Source organism: Podarcis gaigeae (assembly GCF_964106915.1).
Source record: "Podarcis gaigeae genome assembly, chromosome: 13".
NCBI lineage: Eukaryota > Metazoa > Chordata > Lepidosauria > Squamata > Lacertidae > Podarcis > Podarcis gaigeae.
This window is the reverse complement of record NC_139689.1, coordinates 30461316-30482133: the sequence shown is the minus strand read 5'-3', so window position 1 is coordinate 30482133 and position 20818 is coordinate 30461316. Positions and strand designations below refer to the sequence as shown.

The window sequence follows — 20818 nt, the reverse complement described above, 5'->3', positions numbered from 1 at the left end:
TTCATTTATGTGCAACTTTGGATCAATTTCTCGTCAGCTAACAAACACTGGAGATGCGGCTTTGCTTGCCTGTAGAGCAAGGGGACAGGGTTTTTTCCTGTAGGTAAGATCTCTGCTGTTCCCTTCCAAAAAAAAACCCGTAGGAGGCAAACTTCACGAGAGGCTGAAGAAATAGGATAGAAGTCTATTTTACAAAAACTCTCCTGTTTTCAGTTATTACACCTAACCTGTTTTGAGTGTCAACTCTTCATCAGATTCAGTAGTCTCCTTATGAGGGGTTCCTCTGTATAGAACTCACATTGACCATGTTAATACATCATGCTAAACTGCGGTTTAGTCATGCTAAACTATGGTTTGGTACAGGACAGGGGACCTTTCGCCTTTCAAGTGTTGCTGAACTACATCTCCCATCAGCCCCAGCCAGCATAACCGTGGGGGTTACAGTGCAACAGCAACGGGAGGGCCAAATGTTTCCAATCCCTGGTATATCATGGCATGCAGAAGCAAGACATTTAGCTCTTCATCTGAACCCTCTTTTGGGTGCCCCTTCTGAGGGAGGCCTGAAGGATGGTGGCCTTTGCAGTTGTAGGTCTTCGTCTGTGGAATTCTCTCCCCAGTTAGGTCCACCTGGTGCCATCATTAATTTATTTCTGGTGCCAAGTTTAAAAAAACCAAAAAAACCTCCCTCCTCCCAGGCATTTGATAGATAATGGTGATTTTGCCATATGAATACAGTATATGGTTTTGCTGCTGTTTTATTGGCTCCCTTCTCTGGATTATTGCATGTCTTTTATGGTAATAGATGGTTCTTTTTTTCTAATGTTATTATTTATTACCAACCTAAAGTCTCCAGTCAGGTCATAACCATTTACAATACATTAATAACATTTTAAAACAAATCACCATCACAACAATAGAGTAGATCTTACAAATATACCTCTCAGGTGCCAAATGCCAGAGTAAATAAGGCTGGGCAATATCTGGTTTTCAACATTGTGATATATCACCAGCTAAACATTACAATACAGTGGTACCTCCGCTTCTGAATGGAATCCATTCCGGAGCTCCGGTCAGATCCCAAAGGATACGTAACCGGAGGTGCACGTAAGTAGAGGTACCACTGTATACCGATATATCACAATGTTTGAAATAAGGATGGACCTATGTAGAGGCATTGGCTGGCTTCACGGTTTTTCCCACATTGTGTTTTTTGCATAGCACGCGCGCACACACATCATGAATAATAATATATTGCCAGGTCAAAAATTATGAAACCGATATCACAGTATGGATTTCAAACCAGTTTTGGTCGATATATCATCCAGCCCTACTCTTCCGCATTCACCAAAAACTGTATAGTGAAGGTGCCAGTTGCACCTCTGTGGAGAGGGAGTTCCACAGTTTAGGGGCTGCCACAGAAATGACCTCTCCCAAGCAACATCTCCCCCCAGCATCTGGGGGGCGTCAGACCCCCCCCCCCAGTCGGCCCCCTCTCCTTTCTTAACATACAAGAGGCTCTGTAGGGAAGGAGGTGGTCTTTCAGACATCTGGAGCTTACCTTCAAATTTTGTAAGTCACTTAATGTCTCTTTATGCAGCAAGCAACTAATAAATGTAATACTAATGTGTTCTGTTCCTGGTGTACAGCTGAGGGAAAGATCTTATGAGCTTTGGTTTCCACTTTTTTTATGTCATTGGGACCCAGAATTGCAGTTACCATAAACGGTGGTTAAAGTTGACCTAAATTGCACTAGGAAGGATAGTCAGCCTCAGAAACCACGGTTTGAAGTTGGCTTGTTTGAAACTAACCGTAGTTAATAGAAACTGGAGTTTGTCATTCCAAGTGACATAACTTATCCAAATCAAAAGCTCCTGAGCTCCTTCCTTTTGTTGCACAGGCAGAAGAGAGAGGATGAGGACAAGCCCAAGGCTTGCTGTGGCTCGTTCCTGCTTGTACACCTCCACAAAGACGCAGCTGCTATGCTTTTCCTTGTTCCCCCTCAACCCTATAACCTCCAAATCTGTTTAGTTGGGATGCATTGTATGATCCCAGCCTCCCACTGAAGACAGCCAGAGAAGGCCTGTTCAGAATCGCTATCCATCATCTATGGGGGCAAGTTTGATGAGACATTCATCCTTTTTTCTAATATATGCTGAGCTTTCAAATTCTTAAAATTCTGCTGTTCAGGAGCCAGACTGCATATGCATAACCAGCAGAAAATGCAGCGAGGTTGTTTCCTCCTGCCGTGTTTCAAATCGCATTTGCACTAGGGAGGATAGTCATTTGTATTTGCTAAATTAGCAGATACATATTTTTTAGGCACTAGGCAAAGGTGTAAGTTGAAGTGCGTGTTTTCATGAGGGAATGGGTCACATGTGTGAGAGTTTAATGAGACATGCCAACTCAGTCACCAAAGCCTCGCGAAAGTTAGTTTTTTCTGCACTTTGCTCTCTTCTGTTGTGAGGGGCTATTATTTTGCCTCATGTTAAATATAATATAACCTGAGAGAGACAGACTGGGATTAAGGGTATGAGGAGCCTAAGGCAAATAGGAATGAAGAAGCTACATTACACTACTTCATACATTCCCTCTTCTACAAAACTATCAAAGGTAAATTACCATTGCAAATTTGGTTACCCTTGCTCTGGGCCCTGGAGGTGCTACTTGGGTCACATTACCCCTACACCAATTGAAGCACATAGCCCCCCCTTTTTTTTTACCACACATCCTCACGTTCTGAGTGAAATGGTTGAGGAAGTGCCATTAGCTAGACAAAATCAGCACCTGAGGAGCCAGTGAGCAGCAGCAGAAGAAGAAGAAGAAGAAGAGGAGGAGGAGGAGGAGGAGGAGGAGGAGGAGGAGGAGGAGGAGTTTGGATTTGATATCCCGCTTTATCACTACCCTAAGGAGTCTCAAAGCGGCTAACAATCTCCTTTCCCTTCCTCCCCCACAACAAACACTCTGTGAGGTGAGTGAGGCTGAGAGACTTCAGAGAAGTGAGTCTGGCCCAAGGTCACCCAGCAGCTGCATGTGGAGGAGCGGGGAATCGAACCCGGTTCACCAGATTACGAGTCCACTGCTCTTAACCACTACACCACACTGGAAAGGAGATTGTTGCCTTTCATTTTCCACAAGTGCTGGGTGAGAAGCAGCACCTTGCAAGCCCAAGCTGGCCTGCAGAGGGGATGAAAGGGGCCAGAGAAATGTGGGCATTGTAAGAGGCTTATGGGCTGTAAGTCGGCCATCTCAAATATATGCCACCAGGCTTCAATAATCAGCAGTGGCTGCAGGTTTATTTTGGCTCCTCCCGTTGCTGTTACCTGTGCTGCCATTATCTGCCCTCCTGCCCCTCTTGTCCAGCTCAGTCTTCCAGACTGTAGATCTACCCACTCCCACCCCAGGCCCAAAGAGAGAAGCCATGTTGGCTGGAATCAGACTGACACTGGAGAAAGAAAGAGGACTGGCAGGATATTTCATGTTTGAAATGTCTGCATGCTCAGTATCTGCTTTCTCTTACTCTCCTTGGGGGCAGCCCAGCCCATTTCGCCACCTGAGGCAAAACAGGAATTGCTGCCTCCTGGCACACTCCGCCCCAGCTCTCACCAAATCCAGCAGGAATTGGGGCACTTCTCAAAGTGTTGCTGCTGGCTTGGCTTCTCAGCTCTGCCTCTCCTCCAGCCCATACTGAGACCAGCACTGATTGTTATCAACCCTAAGCAAAACATGGGGGTAGGTGAGTCAGCTCTATATTAGGAATCTCTTTACCTACCACCTGCAGGGAGGGTTAAAAAAATAAATAGAGAATTTCCTTGCAACAGCAAGGTACCTAGGATTGGGACAGACAGCAGGACTCTGCAAAGCACTATGCATGTTGATGGTGCTGGAAATAATGGTGGTGACTTGAACATCTTAGCCTTTGTTGAAAAATAAGCTTCTAGCCCATATGACTACGGGAGAAAAACAGTTGCTGACATCATAGGAAGTGGGTATGGGCGAGCAGGACTTTCAGTGGACATAGAATAGATCATGGGTAGGCAAACTAAGGCCCAGGGACTGGATCCGGCCCAATCACCTTCTAAATCCAGCCTGTGGATGGTCCAGGAATCAGTGTGTTTTACATTAGTAGAATGTGTCCTTTTATTTAAAATGCATCTCTGGGTTATTTGTGGGGCATAGGAATTCATTCATTATTTTTTCCCAAAATATAGTCCGGCCCCTCACAAGATCTGAGGGACAATGGACCGGCCCCCTGCTGAAAAAGTTTGCTGACCCCTGGAATACATTGTCACTCAACTGCATAGCTTCTGGATGCTGGCTTCTATACTAGCAGCACATCTACTGACAATCTCCTCCGTTTCGCCCCAGTCTCCAAAATCTTTGAAAGCCTGGCTCTGGGAAACAAAATAAATGGTACAAAGTAAGAAAACATAAGCCACATGCAGAGTTTATTCTGCAGGATTTAAGCCTCTTTGGTGTAGCGCTTGACTTCCATTAGTGCCAAATGTTAGGGATCCTAAAACTGTCTCTTAGGTGATAAAGCCCAAGCTGTGTCTCTCTGGAAAGACTCAGGGTTTCCTAAGGTGCTCTGACTTTACAGCAAGGAAGCGTGTATTGATAATGCCTCTGGCTAAGATTACATGTAAACACTGTCTGTTTAGGCCGAGCCTATCTTTGGTTTTCTGTTGGTGCTAATTACATTTAAATGCTTGTGACTGGGTGCAAGACAAGCAGGAAGGAAAGTGGGGAAGCAGCTAACCTATTTTAAAGCGGGGGGGGGGGGGTGTGGATGTGTGGAAGTGGGCCATTAATATCTCACATCAAAAACCTGATATCAGCAGTACAGTTTAACAAACAATACACTCGTTCTCATACTGAAATAATAACTAAAATAAGTCATCCGGAAGAAAAAGAAATGTATTTTGAGCCAGTGACTGATGAAGGGCATTAATAATAAGGTTTCCGTTAAGTGAGAAGAAATAAATCTGAATCTGTCAGGAGTGCATGTATATTGCCTTCTTGGGCTGCCAGAAAAGTGGGAAATGCAACCCACAGCTCATAAAAAGGAATCAGATTCCTCCCTGTCCCCTCATTCTTCAAACCTGGCAAGTTAACCAGCATAATTATTATATCCCGTAATCCATCTACCGGTTCGGGGTAGAGGAAGTAACCACTTCCCTTACAAGCTAAATCCACTTTGACTGCCAACAAAATACTGAAAAATAGAGCTTTATGTGGAAGCAGTGGGCTCTCAGATGGCAACAAATGAAACAGAATGATGTTAGAATATTTCTCTGTTGGCCTATGTAGAATAAAGCCGTGTGTTTGTAAAATCTGTTCCCAATAAGTCTGTTTCAGTGGGTGCTCTCACCAAAAACAGTGAAAAATCTCCAACAGCCCACACATTTTCCAACTACCGGTGATATAATGAAGTTGAATTAGATGCAGCTTGAAAAGTCTTGCATACCAGCAACTAATAATATTACATTCTAGGCTCCTGTTGCTATTTTATTAGTGGGATTCAAGCAGATACAGGCAAATTCAAGTTATGAAATTAAAGTGGATTTTGCACTTTTGCACAACAAACCCACTTCTTATTTAAAACAAAAACAAAAAACCCACAGACTTTCTGCAATAAGGAAAGTGATGAAAAAATGCACAGGAAATTATAGGATGGCAATTTCTTGACATGACATTGTACAACAGAACTTTCCAAGCTTTTCATGTTGGTGACACACTTTTTAGACATGCATCATTTAGCAATTCAGTTTTACTAGCAAACCAGAGGTTAAACTAACCCCTTTCCAACCCTGGGAGGATCACGGGGAGCGTTCACACGGCACACCTACAGACTGCAAGCTGACACACGTAACATGTCGCGACACACAGTTTGGAAAGCTCTGCTGCACAACCTCCCTGTAAACAAAACAAAACAGAGAGGATACAGAGAGAAGCTTGGAGGGAAGGCAAGCTGGATCTAGAACTTGCCTTAATATTGACAGATGTCTTCTGATGAAATTTAAGTACGCCAAAGTCAGGGAAAAGAACGGGAAGTAGTCCAGGAAATTGTTATTGTTTATGTGCAAAATATGGTAGATATTGGTACATTAGCAGGCTTTGATTAAACGTTTGCAATTAGTAGAGATGGGGATAAAATTAGAAGAAAAAAATAATAGTTAAGCATAGATGTGGAATGCATGCACGTGCGGTGAAACCCGGTAAAATACTTCCGGGTATGCCGCACGCACATCCCAAAGTTTACGTAAACAGAGGGTTATGTAAATGAACAAAAGTACAAATTTTCACAAAATGTTTAGGGCTATGCGTACCCCTCCCAGAAAAAAAGCACTGAACTTTGATCATGTCACCTCTTCCTCACCTTTTCCCTAAACTAAAAAGTCTAAAACACGACAGCTTTTCCTCATACAGGGAATTGCTCCACCCCCTTAATCATTTGGGTTGCCTTTTTCTGAATCTCCAGTAATATTTTTGAGGTGAGCTGACCCAAACTGTACATAGTATTCAAAATGCAATTGAACCATTGATTTGTATAACAGCATGATATTGGCAGTTTTATTTTCAACTCCTTTCCTAATGATCCCTAGTAGGGAATTTGACTTCTCTGCAGCTGCTGCATACCGGATCAATGTCTTCACTGAGCTATCTACTATGACCTCAAGGTCTCAAACATAGATGTGAAATTAAATATATTTTTTGCTATGACATGCATAACTTCACACTTATTACATTGAATTGCATTTGTCATTTTACCGCCCACTCTCTGGGTTTGGAAAGGTCTTTTTGGAGTGCTTCACAATTTCTCTTTGTTTTGGTAACCCTGAACAATTTATTATTATCAGCAAACCTGGCCACCATGCTGCTCATTCCTAACTCTAGATTGTTTATGAACAAGTTAAAAGGCACAGTTTCCAATACTGATTCTCGGGGGACTCCACTTTCTACATCTCTTCATTTGGAGAACTGTCCATTTATTCCTATACTTTACTTCCTGCAACTTAGCCAGTTCCTGATCCACAAGAGGACCTCTTATCTTATTCCCTGACTACTAAGCATCCAATATCAACCCTTTTACCTCTGTCTATATGCTTGATATTCTCAAAGAACTTTAATAAGTTTGTGAAACAGGACTTGCCCTTTCAGAAACCATGCTGGCTCTGCTTCAGCAAGGCTTGTTCTTCTGTATGCTTGTTTATTTTATATTTCCACCAGTTTTCCTGGGACAGATGTTAAACTAACTCTTCTGTAATCTCCAGGATTCCCTCCTGGATCCCTTTTTTTAAAAATTGGGTTATATTGCCTACTTTTCAGTGCTCAGGGATGGAGGCTGATCTGAGGGACAAGTTACATATTTTGTTAGAAGACCATCAGTTTCACATTGCAGTTATTTTAGAACGCTCAGGTGAATGCCATCCAGACCTGGTGATTTCCCAGTTTTAAATTTTGTCTATTAGGCCTTGAACTTCATCTCTTGTCACTACTGTCTGCCTTAATTCCTCTGACTTGCCTCCTACAAAGATGAGGAGTATTCAAGGTTCTCCTAACAACTTCCAGCAGCCTTAAAGAACTACAGTTCCCAGGATTCTTTGGAGGACACCGTGACTGTACAAAGTGGTATGACGCTGCTTTAAATGTATAGTGCAGATGAAGCCTATGAAGAGGTGGAGTTTTGACATTTTGGGAGGCTAGGCTCTGGCACCATGCCTCTTCACCTCCTCACCTGGATGAACCTTCATTTCCCTCCACACCAAAGGTGGGAAACCTTTTTCAAAACAAAAAGGTTTCTAGGCATCCTTTCTGGGGCAAAGTGCCAATGGTAGCCAGATGCAAAATAAGGCAAAGCAATGAAGGTGAATTTTACTGTTGTATAGTAGGCTGCTTTCTGCAGGCACATGAACCTCCCTCTCTGTCATCCAACCGGGCAAGCAAGAAGCATTATCTGAATTCAAGGACACATTTCAGGCCAGCAAAAACACTCAAGGAGGGTGGGAAGCAGGACTAGTGAGGGATGATAGCCTAGGGAAAGGCACAGTGGCTGGTAAGGGTCCCAAGGGCCAGATTGAGAAGCTTGGCCACATTTAACCCTCTGAGCTCTATCCTTGGCCATTTTAGCACAATAGTCTGTGTCTCTGTTGTTTTTTTTAATTTAATTGGCACAAACCATCTATCTTTAATTAAATCATCATCATCATCTGCACTATTTCAACTAAGGATGAAAAAGCAGCCAAAGAGTTAAGATTCCCAGCAGAAGCTGAAGAGTTAACAACACAGGCGACAGGCTTTCATAAACATTATTGTTGGCTTGGTGCCCCCACCCCACCTCCCGCTTTTGGCGGGTGAGTCCATATGTGCTCGCGGTGGTGTCCATATGTGTTTGTGGTGCTGTCCTTCCCTCCCTGCCTGATTTCTTCCTGCCTGCTGACCCAGGGCTATGGCTGCCCCCACTGTCTCTCCAGACACCCCCCCCCCCCATTTTAGCACCCTGCAATGTTTTTAAAAAGCAGCTTTTAGGGAGCTGGGGTCGTGGTGGGGGGAATGAGGTGAGGCACCCGCTGAGTGGTCTCGGCACCATTTGAAGAGCACAGCGGGCTGGTGCCATGCGCCCCTCCCCGAGGCCGCTGGTACCAGACCGTGAAATAGGTGTTCATCAAGGTGGACATGCCTCAGGGGACCCGCACAAGGAGTGTCGAGGATGAAGCAACATGTACACTAGAGGACCAGGAACTGATACGAATCACCTTGGCAAAAAAGACAACAAGTTATTTGCTTGAGAATGAGTATGCTGTTGATCCTTGGGTCCAGAACCAGATGCAGAGGAAGCTGATGCTAGAAAGGTTCCAACAAGAGAACCCTGGATTTGACATCAGTGGGGTATAATTTCTGGAAGCTACAGCAAAGGAGGGCCATATTTCTCTAGTCTTGGAAGACAGCTGTCTGTTTTTCAAATGTAATCCCTTGAACTCAAGCAAAAATGTTGTAGAATTGGCCAAAGAACTCACCTGTGAGAACTAGGCTTAAGAATAAAAGGTAAAGGACCCCTGACCATTAGGTCCAGTCGTGGCCGACTCTGGGGTTGCGACGCTCATCTTGCTTTATTGGCCGAGGGAGCCGGCGTACAGCTTCCAGGTCATGTGGCCAGCATGACTAAGCCGCTTCTGGCGAACCAAAGCAGCACACAAAAACGCCATTTACCTTCCCATTGGAGCGGTACCTATTTATCTACTTACACTTTGACGTGCTTTCGAACTGCTAGGTTGGCAGAAAGGCTTAAGAATAGTTCACTGCTTCTTCTAGACATCTTTTATATCACTGAACGATAATAAAAAATGGGGGGGGGGGAAAGGCAGCTTTTAATTTGCACTCATGCAATGTGGTGAAATTGCTCAAATTTAAGAGCAAAATTAAAAATGCTAAATATAGGAAGTGGTAAAAGCATTTAAGAGGGGAGGGGTAAGGAAGCAACATCCTAAAACAACTTGAAGAATGCATCAATTGCACTTAGCGGCGGCTGCTTTGGATGCTTTGGGAGAAGTGGAGGCGTGGAGGGAGAGGAAACATCTTGTTAAAGCTGATTTAGGCTTAACCAGGCAGCAGGACCTGCCCAAGACATGCTGCTGCCTGGGACTAAGGACAGGGTGGCGCCCCACAAACCCACACCCCAAATTTCACGCACGGAAGCCAGCTGGAGCAGAAGTTAAACCTTACTTCAACACTGCCAGCAGGACAACAACAGGCCTGAGAGCAACAGACTAAGCTTACGGGGCACACACATAACCTTGTCTTCCAAGGCATCATTGTTCTTCCCTATCCCAAACGTTCCTTGACTGAGGCAGCTGCGTCACTCTGCCCAATGACGGGGTCGGCCCTGCCAACCAGTCCCTTTATTCTCATAGCCAAAAGGTACAAACACCTTTCCCAACAGGCTGTAGGTCAAGGGTGCTCAGCAGCTACCCCAGAAAAAGCTTGGTAACCATTGTAAAAGCTATCACCTACTTCCCTCCCTCCCCTACTTCTATTTATGTGCCTCTTAAACCATAGCGGGACGCAGGTGGCGCTGTGGGTTAAAGCCTCAGCGCCTAGGACTTGCCGATCAAAAGGTCGGCGGTTCGAATCCCTGCGGCGGGGTGCGCTCCCGCTGCTCGGTCCCAGCGCCTGCCAACCTAGCAGTTCGAAAGCACCTCCGGGTGCAAGTAGATAAATAGGGACCGCTTACCAGCGGGAAGGTAAACGGCGTTTCCGTGTGCGGCTCTGGCTCGCCAGAGCAGCAATGTCACGCTGGCCACGTGACCCGGAAGTGTCTCCGGACAGCGCTGGCCCCTGGCCTCTTGAGTGAGATGGGCGCACAACCCCAGAGTCTGGCAAGACTGGCCCGTTCGGGCAGGGGTACCTTTACCTTTACCTTTAAACCATAGCAATCAGAAGGCACCGTGTCAGGGAAACAGCTGCTTGAAGTTTAAAGGAGGCTGCGGTCTCCCACCAAGGCCCTGAAGAAGAGCCCTGTTGAGGGGAGATTGGCATGCGGTGCTTGCAGGCTGCCTGGGGGCATTGAAGGCTTACATCCCTGCAGTGCCACAGATTTCCTTGTGTGGATTTGGGCAGATCAGCTTAGCCTATCTGTCCCTAGCTTTCCTCTTTTTTATTGGGTTGATTTAATTCAGATTAATTCAGAAACTGTTAAGGAAGCCTGATGTCCTTTGGAAACGTTTGTCATATGAGCAGGAGCAGTTTTTCTAAAAGACACCTTGCCTGAAATTTAAGAGTTTTCCTTTATTTTGTTATTTGTTCTTCACATTTATATCCCACTTTTTCCTCTGGGGAGCACAAGGTGGTGTACTCTTATCATTTATGCCCACTTATTCACTTTGATCTGCAGAACAGGCACTATTACAGATGCCACAGAGTGCCTGTTCCATAGTCGTGGCCAGTTGGGGATCTGAACCTGGACTGTCCTAGTCCAACAGTCTAACCCAGGGGTCTGCAACCTTTAAGACAAAAAGAGCCACTTGGACCTGTTTCCGAAGAAAAAACAACAACTGGGAGCCGCAAAACCATTGCGACATTTAAAACAAATATAACACTGCATACATTGTTTCTTAGCCCAATGTTATCCTCGTCATTATAAAAATAACTTTTTTGACACTTTTTAATTATTTTTTGTTTGACCCCTCAGAATTACTCCTCCTCATAGAAATAAACGTTATATTAACAAGTTACCTTTTTTTGAGTGTGTGTTCTTCACTCCCCTTCAAAACAGTAGCTGCAAATTGCAAAGCAATAGCAGCAAATCAGCCAGCAACAAAGACATGCTATATACCGTATTTTTCGCTCCATAGGACGCACTTTTCCCCTCCAAAAATGAAGGGGAAATCTGTGTGCGTCCTATGGTGCGAATGCAGGCTTTTGCTGAAGCCTGGAGAGCGAGAGGCATCGGTGCGCACCGACCCCTCTCGCTCTCCAGGCTTCAGGAAGCTATCCGCAAGCCTTGCAAGCCCGGCGGGAGTTCCCACAGGCTCACAAGGCTTGCGGGCAGCAGCCTGCAGCCCCAGCGAGTGTCCGCAAGCCTTGCGCGCCTGGCGGGAGCTCCCGCCAGGCGCGCGAGGCTTGGGGCAGCAGCCTGTTGCCCGAAGCACAGGGAGCCCTCCGGAGGGCTCCCCGTGCTTCAGGCGAGTGTCTGCAAGCCTTGCGCGCCCGGCAGGAGCTCCCGTCGGGCGCGCGAGGCTTGGGGCGGCAGCCTGCCGCCCGAAGCACAGGGAGCCCTCCGGAGGGCTCCCCGTGCTTCGGGTGAGTGTCTGCAAGCCTTGCGCGCCCGGCAGGAGCTCCCGTCGGGCGCGCGAGGCTTGGGGCGGCAGCCTGCCGCCCGAAGCACAGGGAGCCCTCCGGAGGGCTCCCCGTGCTTCAGGCGAGTGTCTGCAAGCCTTGCGCGGGCGCGCGAGGCTTGGGGCGGCAGCCTGCCGCCCGAAGCACAGGGAGCCCTCCGGAGGGCTCCCCGTGCTTCGGGCGAGTGTCTGCAAGCCTTGCGCGCCCGGCAGGAGCTCCCGTCGGGCGCGCGAGGCTTGGGGCGGCAGACTGCCGCCCGAAGCACAGGGAGCCCTCCGGAGGGCTCCCCGTGCTTCGGGCGAGTGTCTGCAAGCCTTGCGCGCCCGGCAGGAGCTCCCGTCGGGCGCGCGAGGCTTGGGGCGGCAGACTGCCGCCCGAAGCACAGGGAGCCCTCCGGAGGGCTCCCCGTGCTTCGGGCGAGTGTCTGCAAGCCTTGCGCGCCTGGCAGGAGCTCCCGTCGGGCGCGCGAGGCTTGGGGCGGCAGCCTGCCGCCCGAAGCACAGGGAGCCCTCCGGAGGGCTCCCCGTGCTTCGGGCGAGTGTGTGCAAGCCTTGCGCGCCTGGCAGGAGCTCCCGTCGGGCGCGCGAGGCTTGGGGCGGCAGCCTGCCGCCCGAAGCACAGGGAGCCCTCCGGAGGGCTCCCCGTGCTTCGGGCGAGTGTCTGCAAGCCTTGCGCGCCCGGCAGGAGCTCCCGTCGGGCGCGCGAGGCTTGGGGCGGCAGCCTGTTGCCCGAAGCACAGGGAGCCCTCCGGAGGGCTCCCCGTGCTTCGGGCGAGTGTCTGCATGCCTTGCGCGCCCGGCAGGAGCTCCCGCCAGGCGCGCGAGGCTTGGGGCAGCAGCCTGTTGCCCGAAGCACAGGGAGCCCTCCGGAGGGCTCCCCGTGCTTCAGGCGAGTGTCTGCAAGCCTTGCCCGCCCGGCAGGAGCTCCCGTCGGGCGCGCGAGGCTTGGGGCGGCAGCCTGCCGCCCGAAGCACAGGGAGCCCTCCGGAGGGCTCCCCGTGCTTCGGGCGAGTGTCTGCAAGCCTTGCGCGCCCGGCAGGAGCTCCCGTCGGGCGCGCGAGGCTTGGGGCGCGAGGCTTGCCGGAGCCGCGGCAAAGGCGTTAAAGAGCCGCATGCGGCTCCGGAGCCGCAGGTTGCCGACCCCTGGTCTAACCACTACACCACACTGTCTCTCATCGAGTTGAGTGGATTCCAGGGCACAGTGATAGTCATACAGAGGATAGATCTCACAAGGGCTGTCTGATGTAAAAGAACCCTAAGAAGGGAGAGCAGAGCTCTTGAAGTTGCCCATCAGCAGTTGGCACCTAGATAGAACTTGGTCACAGTTCCCCCTCCTCCAGCTATATGTTGCATTTCTGTTTAAATTAGTTATTTTTCAATTTGCATTTATACATATGAATCACTGCATGCAAATTTCATGTAAATTAGTATCCTCTTTTGACTTCTTTTTTTTGGTGACACATTTCCTCTTCTGATTCTGATGTGTATGTGGCCACCGTATTGTGACCTACTATACGCAGGTGGCGCTGTGGGTTAAACCACAGAGCCTTGGACTTGCTGATCAGAAGGTCGGCGGTTCGAATCCCTGCGACGGGGTGAGCTCCTGTTGCTCGGTCCCTGCTCCTGCCAACCTAGCAGTTCGAAAGGACATCAAAGTGCAAGTAGATAAATAGGTACTGCTCTGGCGGGAAGGTAAACGGTGTTTCTGTGCGCTGCTCTGGTTCGCCAGAAGCGGCATAGTCATGCTGGCCACATGACCCGGAAGCTGTACGCCGGCTCCCTCGGCAATAAAGCGAGATGAGCATCGCAACCCCAGAGTCGGCCACGACTGCGCCTAACGGTCAGGGCTCCCTTTACCTTTACCTATTGCCTGATCAAGACTTTATTGAGCTGCATGTACGCCTGTCCTCTCCAAAACAGCCTGTGTCCTGCACTAAGCCATTAGGTGGCTTCGTATGATGACCTGTTGCATGACTCTGCAGAATCAATGTGGAAAATGTTTCCCCGAAGGCAGAATGTTTGAAAACCACTGGTTTGATTATTCATCCTGAACGATTAAGTAATGCAATGTAACTGGAAAGTGGCCAGAGTTAATAGCAGTCTGTTTGTTTTTTAAGCGTTTGCGGGTATTTAAAGAAATAACAGACCTGCCTGTCCACAGTAAATTTGTGGAAAGCATTACAAATAAGGCTACAATTGTTAAACAAACAGGAAAAAAGCCATAAAAACAGAGGAGAACCTCCTTATATGGAAGCAGTATAGTTCCAATTACCAGGTGCTGGGGGGGGGCAGGAGCAGGACTCCATGGAAAGGGAACACAAAGCAGCAAATTTCAATGACTTATCCCCCGCCCCCAAAAGGGGAATGGCATTATCTGTGTGAACATCAGGGCAATTGATGGGCCCTCCTTACTCTGTCAAGGGAATGAGGTGATAATGGGGCTTTCAGGTCTGTTGTGACCTGAAAAGCCATAGCAATAAAACAACAATACTATATACAAAGAATAGAAATACCAATAAAAGGTCAATAATGAAATAATGAAATGGGAGAATGAGGAGGATAATCAAGCAAAGGCAAGATGCTTCTTTCCTTTTACAGGGATCCTACTTCGCACTAGCCATTTAAAATAGCAGCACTTCTTTGCAAGAGAGTTTGCACTTCTAATTAAAAGCTAAAGCTTGCAATTCAGCTGGCTGGAGACCTTTTGTCAAAATCTTGCAAGCCAAATTTATGCAGTCAGAAGTAAACACAACAGAGTTCAGTGCAGCTTACTCCCAGGAAACTATTCACTCAGCATGGCAGTCATGCTAATCCTAATAAATTTGATTTTATGCAGTGTAAAGGTAAAGTAAAAGGGACCCCTGACTGTTAGGTCCAGTCGTGGATGACTCTGGGGTTGCAGCGCTCATCTCACTTTACTGGCCAAGGAAGCCGGCGTACAGCTTCTGGGTCATGTGGCCAGCATGACTATGCCGCTTCTGGCGAACCAGAGCACCTCGTCATGGGGATTCGAAGCACTAACCTTCTGATCGGCAGGCCTTAGACTCAGTGGTTTAGACCACAGTGCCACCCGCAACCTGCATTATGCAATGTACTGCTACTTTTTGGTGAGTATATGCATATGTGTGTACACACACAGCCAAATACTCACACAAGCAGAAAGACAGCTTGACCAACTCTGCTGCCTGCATTTTTTGACTGTCCTTGGGCACTGTCTCTGTGAGCTCTTGCGTGTTTCCCGTTGTCAGATTGGTAGCTTCACTCCACTTATACGACGTTTCTTCACCAACCATATTTTCAGAGAGCCAGGGTAGGATGTTTCCACATTCAGTAGCCACGTTATAGATCATAGAATCATAAAGCTGGAAGGGACCACAAGGATCATCTAGTACAACCCACTGCAATGCAGAAATATTCCACCCAATGTGGGGCTCAGACCCACGGCCCTGAGATTAAGCGTCCCATGCTCTACCAACTGAGCTATCCGTCCTTTGTGCCCTGGTCTCCTGGATGGCCAGGCTGCCTGGCCATTGAGGAGATCCAACATTGCACCACAGTCTGAACAGGTAAGCATCAAGGAACCCCATGCTTAGTCCTGGCAAGTTGCAAACTGTAGCTTGTTTGACAACATGAAAGGGGAGCTGGGTGGGAGGGGGAAAGGCCAAAAGCAAATTTCAGCCGCGTAGAGTCTTGGCAATAAGCTTTCTGGGTTAAATGTGATTCCAGCGGTGGAATAACCAGATGTTGGCAGACGGGGAGGCGAGTGTCAAGAGAGCACATCTGCTTAGTTTGACATTTCTTGAAAGGGGAAGCAAGCCCAGGATGCTGTGAAGCCAGGGCATTTAAAGCTTCATATTTTGGTAGAGTAAACATTATTTCTCCCCAATGTGCGTGTGTGTGCGTGTGTGTTCTCCTTCGCTCTTCTTGCTGAACTTATCTGCAGCTGCAAGGTCGAGATGTCATGCCGCGAAGCACACGCTCCCACGCCCGCTGCAGTCTGCATCGAATTATCGATCTCTGCGAACGAAAAGTGTTCCGTGGCGCTTTCGCTTTGAGGATGAGCAACCCTGGCAGACTGAAACAAAACTGTCTGCCAGAAGAACCCCAGGCCTCTTGCCAGCTCTTTTGAATGAAACTGAACAGGGACCCCTCTGTGGAAGCCTTTGAACGTTACAGGACATGTTTTAGCACTGTCAGAGCGAGGCAGGCTAGCTCCGCAGAGGGTAGGCCTGAAATATTGCTTCTACAAGCCGTTGGAGGAAAAACACAGCTGACAACCCTCGATTATCCAGGGACGGGTATCCCATTTTATCCTGAAGATTTCAGTGTGGAGCAAATGGAAACTGAGAAGAAAAGGCGAAAAAGAAAGGTATACCAAGAACAGGGCTGTCCACACAGGATACTGAAGGCTCCTCAGGCAACTGAGCACTGGTTGTGCCTTGAATTTATGTTTCTTCTTATCAAATAGAAACCTTGGAAGAATAGAGAAGAGGCTAACTTTGGGAGAGACTGATCATTGCCTTCTACTAAGCCGGCCAAAACTAAGTGTGGGATTCCATTCTTGGTTAAACACAATTCCAGAAGTGGGATGTAAGCAGTTTATTGGTTAGGTGTGAAGTAAGCTTGGTGTCTTTCCTGGGCACACAACCTGGCTCAGCCTAGCGTTTCCCAACCTGGTGCCCTCCAGATGTTTTGGCTGACAAGGGCTATACCGCAATGGCAGAGCATCAGCTTTGCATGCAGAATGATCCCTGGCATCTCTGGGTGGGGCTGGGAAACTCTGGAGAGCTGCTGCCTGTCAGTGTAAACAATACTGAGCTAGATGGAACACTATAACTGTTAAGTTGTGGGTGAACATATCAGACGACACGATTCTTCAAACAGCTCTTGTTTATTCACAGGACAGAACAGAACAGAACTGAACTGAAGGGTTCAGCCAACCTGCTTATATAGAGCTCCACTACAACGCAACAGTAACCACTTTCTGTAACTATCCGATCACTGAACGTCACTTTCAATCCCTTATTTGCATATGTGGACCTGAGTGAAAACTATCTACAGTATCCCCCTGCTGGCCCAGGGTGAAAACTTCAGTACATAACAATAATCCACTATGGCCATCAGGTTGGAGAAGGCCAATCTAGCCTGAAACTGCCTACGCAGTCTCTCTCTCTCAGGTTAAAGACATTCTCCGCTCTACTACCTCAGGCCCGGTTTTTACAGACATGAAGCAACAAGGGGAAATCCTGATTTAATGTTTAAAAAGTATGGTTTGGCATTTGAGGACAACAATGTCATGTGGACCCTGAAACAGAAAATGCTTGTGGGCATGAGCAACACAAGATTTCCTATCTGGAAACAACCCCAGTCTTGCTTGAAGCTGTGGCTTTTCTTAGTGAAGTAGTCATTGCTGAAGAGATAATGGGAGGTGAAACTGAAATGATGGCCATGTCTGTTGTAAATTAATTTCCCTGTTCTGAGATGCAGTGAAAGATGTACAGGACCACCCTCCTGCAGCCTGCTTCTCCTCAGGGTTAAAGTCTGGTACCAGTAGCTGGTAAAATTTCTTTTGCTGTTTCCTTTTTTCAGCCTGCCCTCCCCCTTCTGTTCATTGTTTCCCATGGAAAGGAAGGGCTGCCCTCCAGAATACCAGCCAAGAGGCCTGTCAAGGCCTACGCTTGCAAATGTCAAATGATCTAAAGGTCCCTCCCTCCTTCTGAAACATGAAAGCTCCCTCAGTATTTTGCGGCATTTTTGGTTGGTTCTAAAAATGTTGTTTCCTAGCTGTGGATTTTGGAGTTTTTTGGACCAGCATGGCTGCCTTTCCTTTTTATGTCCTTCTGCCTAGACACACCTGGGAATTATAGTTGCGAAAGCCAGGCTAAGGGTTTCTCAATAACTCCTCTGCTTTATGTGTATACGACTATTACCAGGGGCCTTTCAGGGAAGCCACAGTGTCCCCTCCAACATTTCTCCAATGAAAACAGGAGCGTTTTGAGGAAAAGCAGGACATTCCAGGATCAAATCAGAAACTGGGACAGCTTCTGTAAATCTGGGGCTGCCCCTGAAAAATAGGTATACTTGGAGGGTCTGCCTTAGCAGCTGAAACAACTCCAGGCCTGGTTAAATCCATGTGGTGGCTTTTGACATGCTGGAGGACAGAAGTTAGCCTTAGAAGTTAGCCTGAGTTTAACTTGTTACTGAACTTCTTTTACACTACAAAACTTGTCAGGCTGCAGAAATAGTGGGTAGGTTAAAAAGAGTGTCTACATACCTTGTGGGATTGTGGGATAAGCTTCAAATGCATCCCCCCAAACCCCAGCCTGACCAAACTGCGTAACATGCAGAAATGTTTGCGTTTCTGGTGCCCATTACGGAAACTGCTTGGGGCAGAGGAAGTGGTCTTGGCCTGTTCTGCAAAAATGGAAGTTTCTCCCTTTCTCTCTTGATCTCCAAGAGTGTTGAATTTAAATGGGAGCAAATAAAAACATTTTGAATGGAACCAGATACAAACAGAACCTTTTTAAAATAAGGTCACTGGAACGTGGAAAGGAGGAGGACGGAGGGAGGGAGGGAGGAATTGGCCACAACTGGGAAAGGAAATTTGATCACAGGTGCAGATCTGGAAGGAAAAGCTGGCCCTAATTTCCTAGACTGCACCATGACAAAGGCCTGATTCCCAATTTGTCAGTGTTCCTCATGCAGCAAAAGTCAGCAGTCTCACATCCCAATTCCTTAAGGGAGGTTATTTGGATTCAAGAGCAGAAATAGCAGTTTTCTGGCTTGGCGTCACAGAACTAATCTGCCTAGGCCTAGGTGGGATGTAGGTATGAGCTTAAAAAGTAGTAGTCACGTGTGTGTGTGTGCGTGTGCGTGTGCGCGCGCACGGGTGTCCCTTATTTTAATCCTCATAGACCAAAAGTATAAAGTCTAGTGGTTCCAGAAAAGTCTCCCGGATATGGAGTCACCAAGTTACAGAGGACAATTTTTAAAAAGCCAAAATACTTCATATTTATAACAGGGTCTTTCCCCTTCATATAAATATATATTGCGTGAAGGTGGCTGACACCAAATCATGCCATATGTCTGTCAAGCCCAGTACTCTGCACTCCAGTTATCAGTGGCTCGCCGTATTTTTAACTGCTGTAACAGAATATACTGCTTTGCCATTTATTGTCTGAATAATTAGCGTTGCTGCCTTTCCTCCCCTCACACAGCTCTTTTGCCTTTAACAGATGGAAAATCTAAATTCACCAAATGAAATTTCTCCCGGCATGCAGATGCATTTGAGGGGGCAAAGCTGCACCAGCTAATGGTTTGCTTCTCATTACAGGCACAGAAGCCCTTGTCAGCAACAAAACAAAGTTGGCAATGCTATGAATGAGGCCTCTTTGGAATTTGCAAATTTGCATGCTTCTTTACCAGCAAAGACAGGAGGTGGTCCATGCCTTTAGCATGGTTTTTACATGCTGAGTTTCAGAAACTCAGAAACTCAAGATTCTGCTTTCTAATAAAATACCAAAGTCATACCCTCCAACATTTCTCCAATGAAAATTGGGACGTCCTAAGGAAAAATGGGACATTCCAGGATCAAATCAGAAACTGGGACGGCTTCTCTAAATCAGGGACATCCCTGGAAAATAGGGACACTTGGAGGGTCTGCAAAGTGTGGTTCCCAAGCAAGAAGCTATCTACACTCTGCTAATTAATCTCCAGAATGTGGCAGTGTAGAGATGACCAACTTTTCAGCAAAAGGAATCGTGTATTTTAGAAGGAGGGAATTGGCAAAAACGTATTTTCAAACCCTGGCAGCATTGAGACATGTCAAACTGGCACAGTATGAAATTCCAACAACTATCAGACATGCAAGATCTCGAATGGTGGGCCATTCCTGTCAGAGACCTACTACTGGCAAGTGGCTCAGTTATCTTTGCACATTCCAAAAGGTGCACACTTGGCCCTTTTGCAGTGTCAGCAGAAAATCTGAATGTCATACTCAAGTTTCTTCTATGACAATGCAAAAAATCCCATGGCCAACCTCAGATGACATTTATGGCTACATTTATATGGCGACCCCACCCAGAATCATCTCCCTAAACAACCGCTGCTTGAGTAGTAGACTCCTTGCTAGTAGACTGTCCATCTGGTTTAGATGGCTGAGCACCACCAGCACACCTGCCCTTCATTTAGTTATCAGTAGTTTGTTTTTTAAAGCCTTATTATGATTATGATGATTATTGTTATCATCATCAATAATAATAATTCATCACATTTTGGCCTCTGCAGATTTGGCTAATATTCACTGGGGAAACAAAGGCCTCAGCCTTTGATTATGAAAGTGGAGGCAGAGTAGAGAGAAAGTCGATCCAGAACAGGTCAGCAGCTCTTTCATCAAAGCCAGCAAGGGAGACCATGCCTGACTGAGGGGGAAGGACAAAGGGAAATTAAAACATATTTGGGCCGGTAGAGACACAGTATTTGTGAACCAAATTGGTAATACAGTGGTACCTCAGGTTAAGTACTTAATTTGTTCCAGAGGTCCGTAGTTAACCTGAAACTGTTCTTAACCTGAAGCACCACTTTAGCTAATGGGGTCTCCTGCTGCCGTCACGCTGCCGGAGCACGATTTCTGTTCTCATCCTGAAGCAAAGTTCTTAACCTGAAGCACTATTTCTGGGTTAGCGGAGTCTGTAACCTGAAGCGTATGTAACCTGAAGCATATGTAACCTGAGGTACCACTGTACAGGTATCCATACCATGAAAAAGACATAATTCAGTTCCTTCTACTACATCAAGGGTGGAAACCTGCAGCCCTCTAAATGTTGCTGGACTACATTTCCCATCATCCCATGCCATTGACCATAATGGTTGGGGCTGGGGTAAGTGTGAGTTTTATCATCTGGAAGGCCACTGGTTCCTCAGCCCTGCATTAAAGAAGCATCCCTAATACCTGATAATACTTACAATGGTTAGTAACCACCACAAGA

The 20818-nt window shown here is 47.2% G+C and overlaps 1 protein-coding gene and 1 long non-coding RNA gene across 3 annotated transcripts in view; one reads left to right on the top strand and one right to left on the bottom strand.

Moving 5' to 3' along the window:
- IGFBP4 (insulin like growth factor binding protein 4) overlaps positions 1 to 20818 on the bottom strand; it is a gene marked incomplete at its 5' end in the record, with an annotated part of 40532 nt that overhangs the window by 6424 nt on the left and 13290 nt on the right. The gene's annotated exons all lie outside the window — the stretch shown is intronic.
- Positions 1 to 20818, top strand: part of LOC310829881 — a 49829-nt gene that overhangs the window by 17465 nt on the left and 11546 nt on the right. The gene's annotated exons all lie outside the window — the stretch shown is intronic.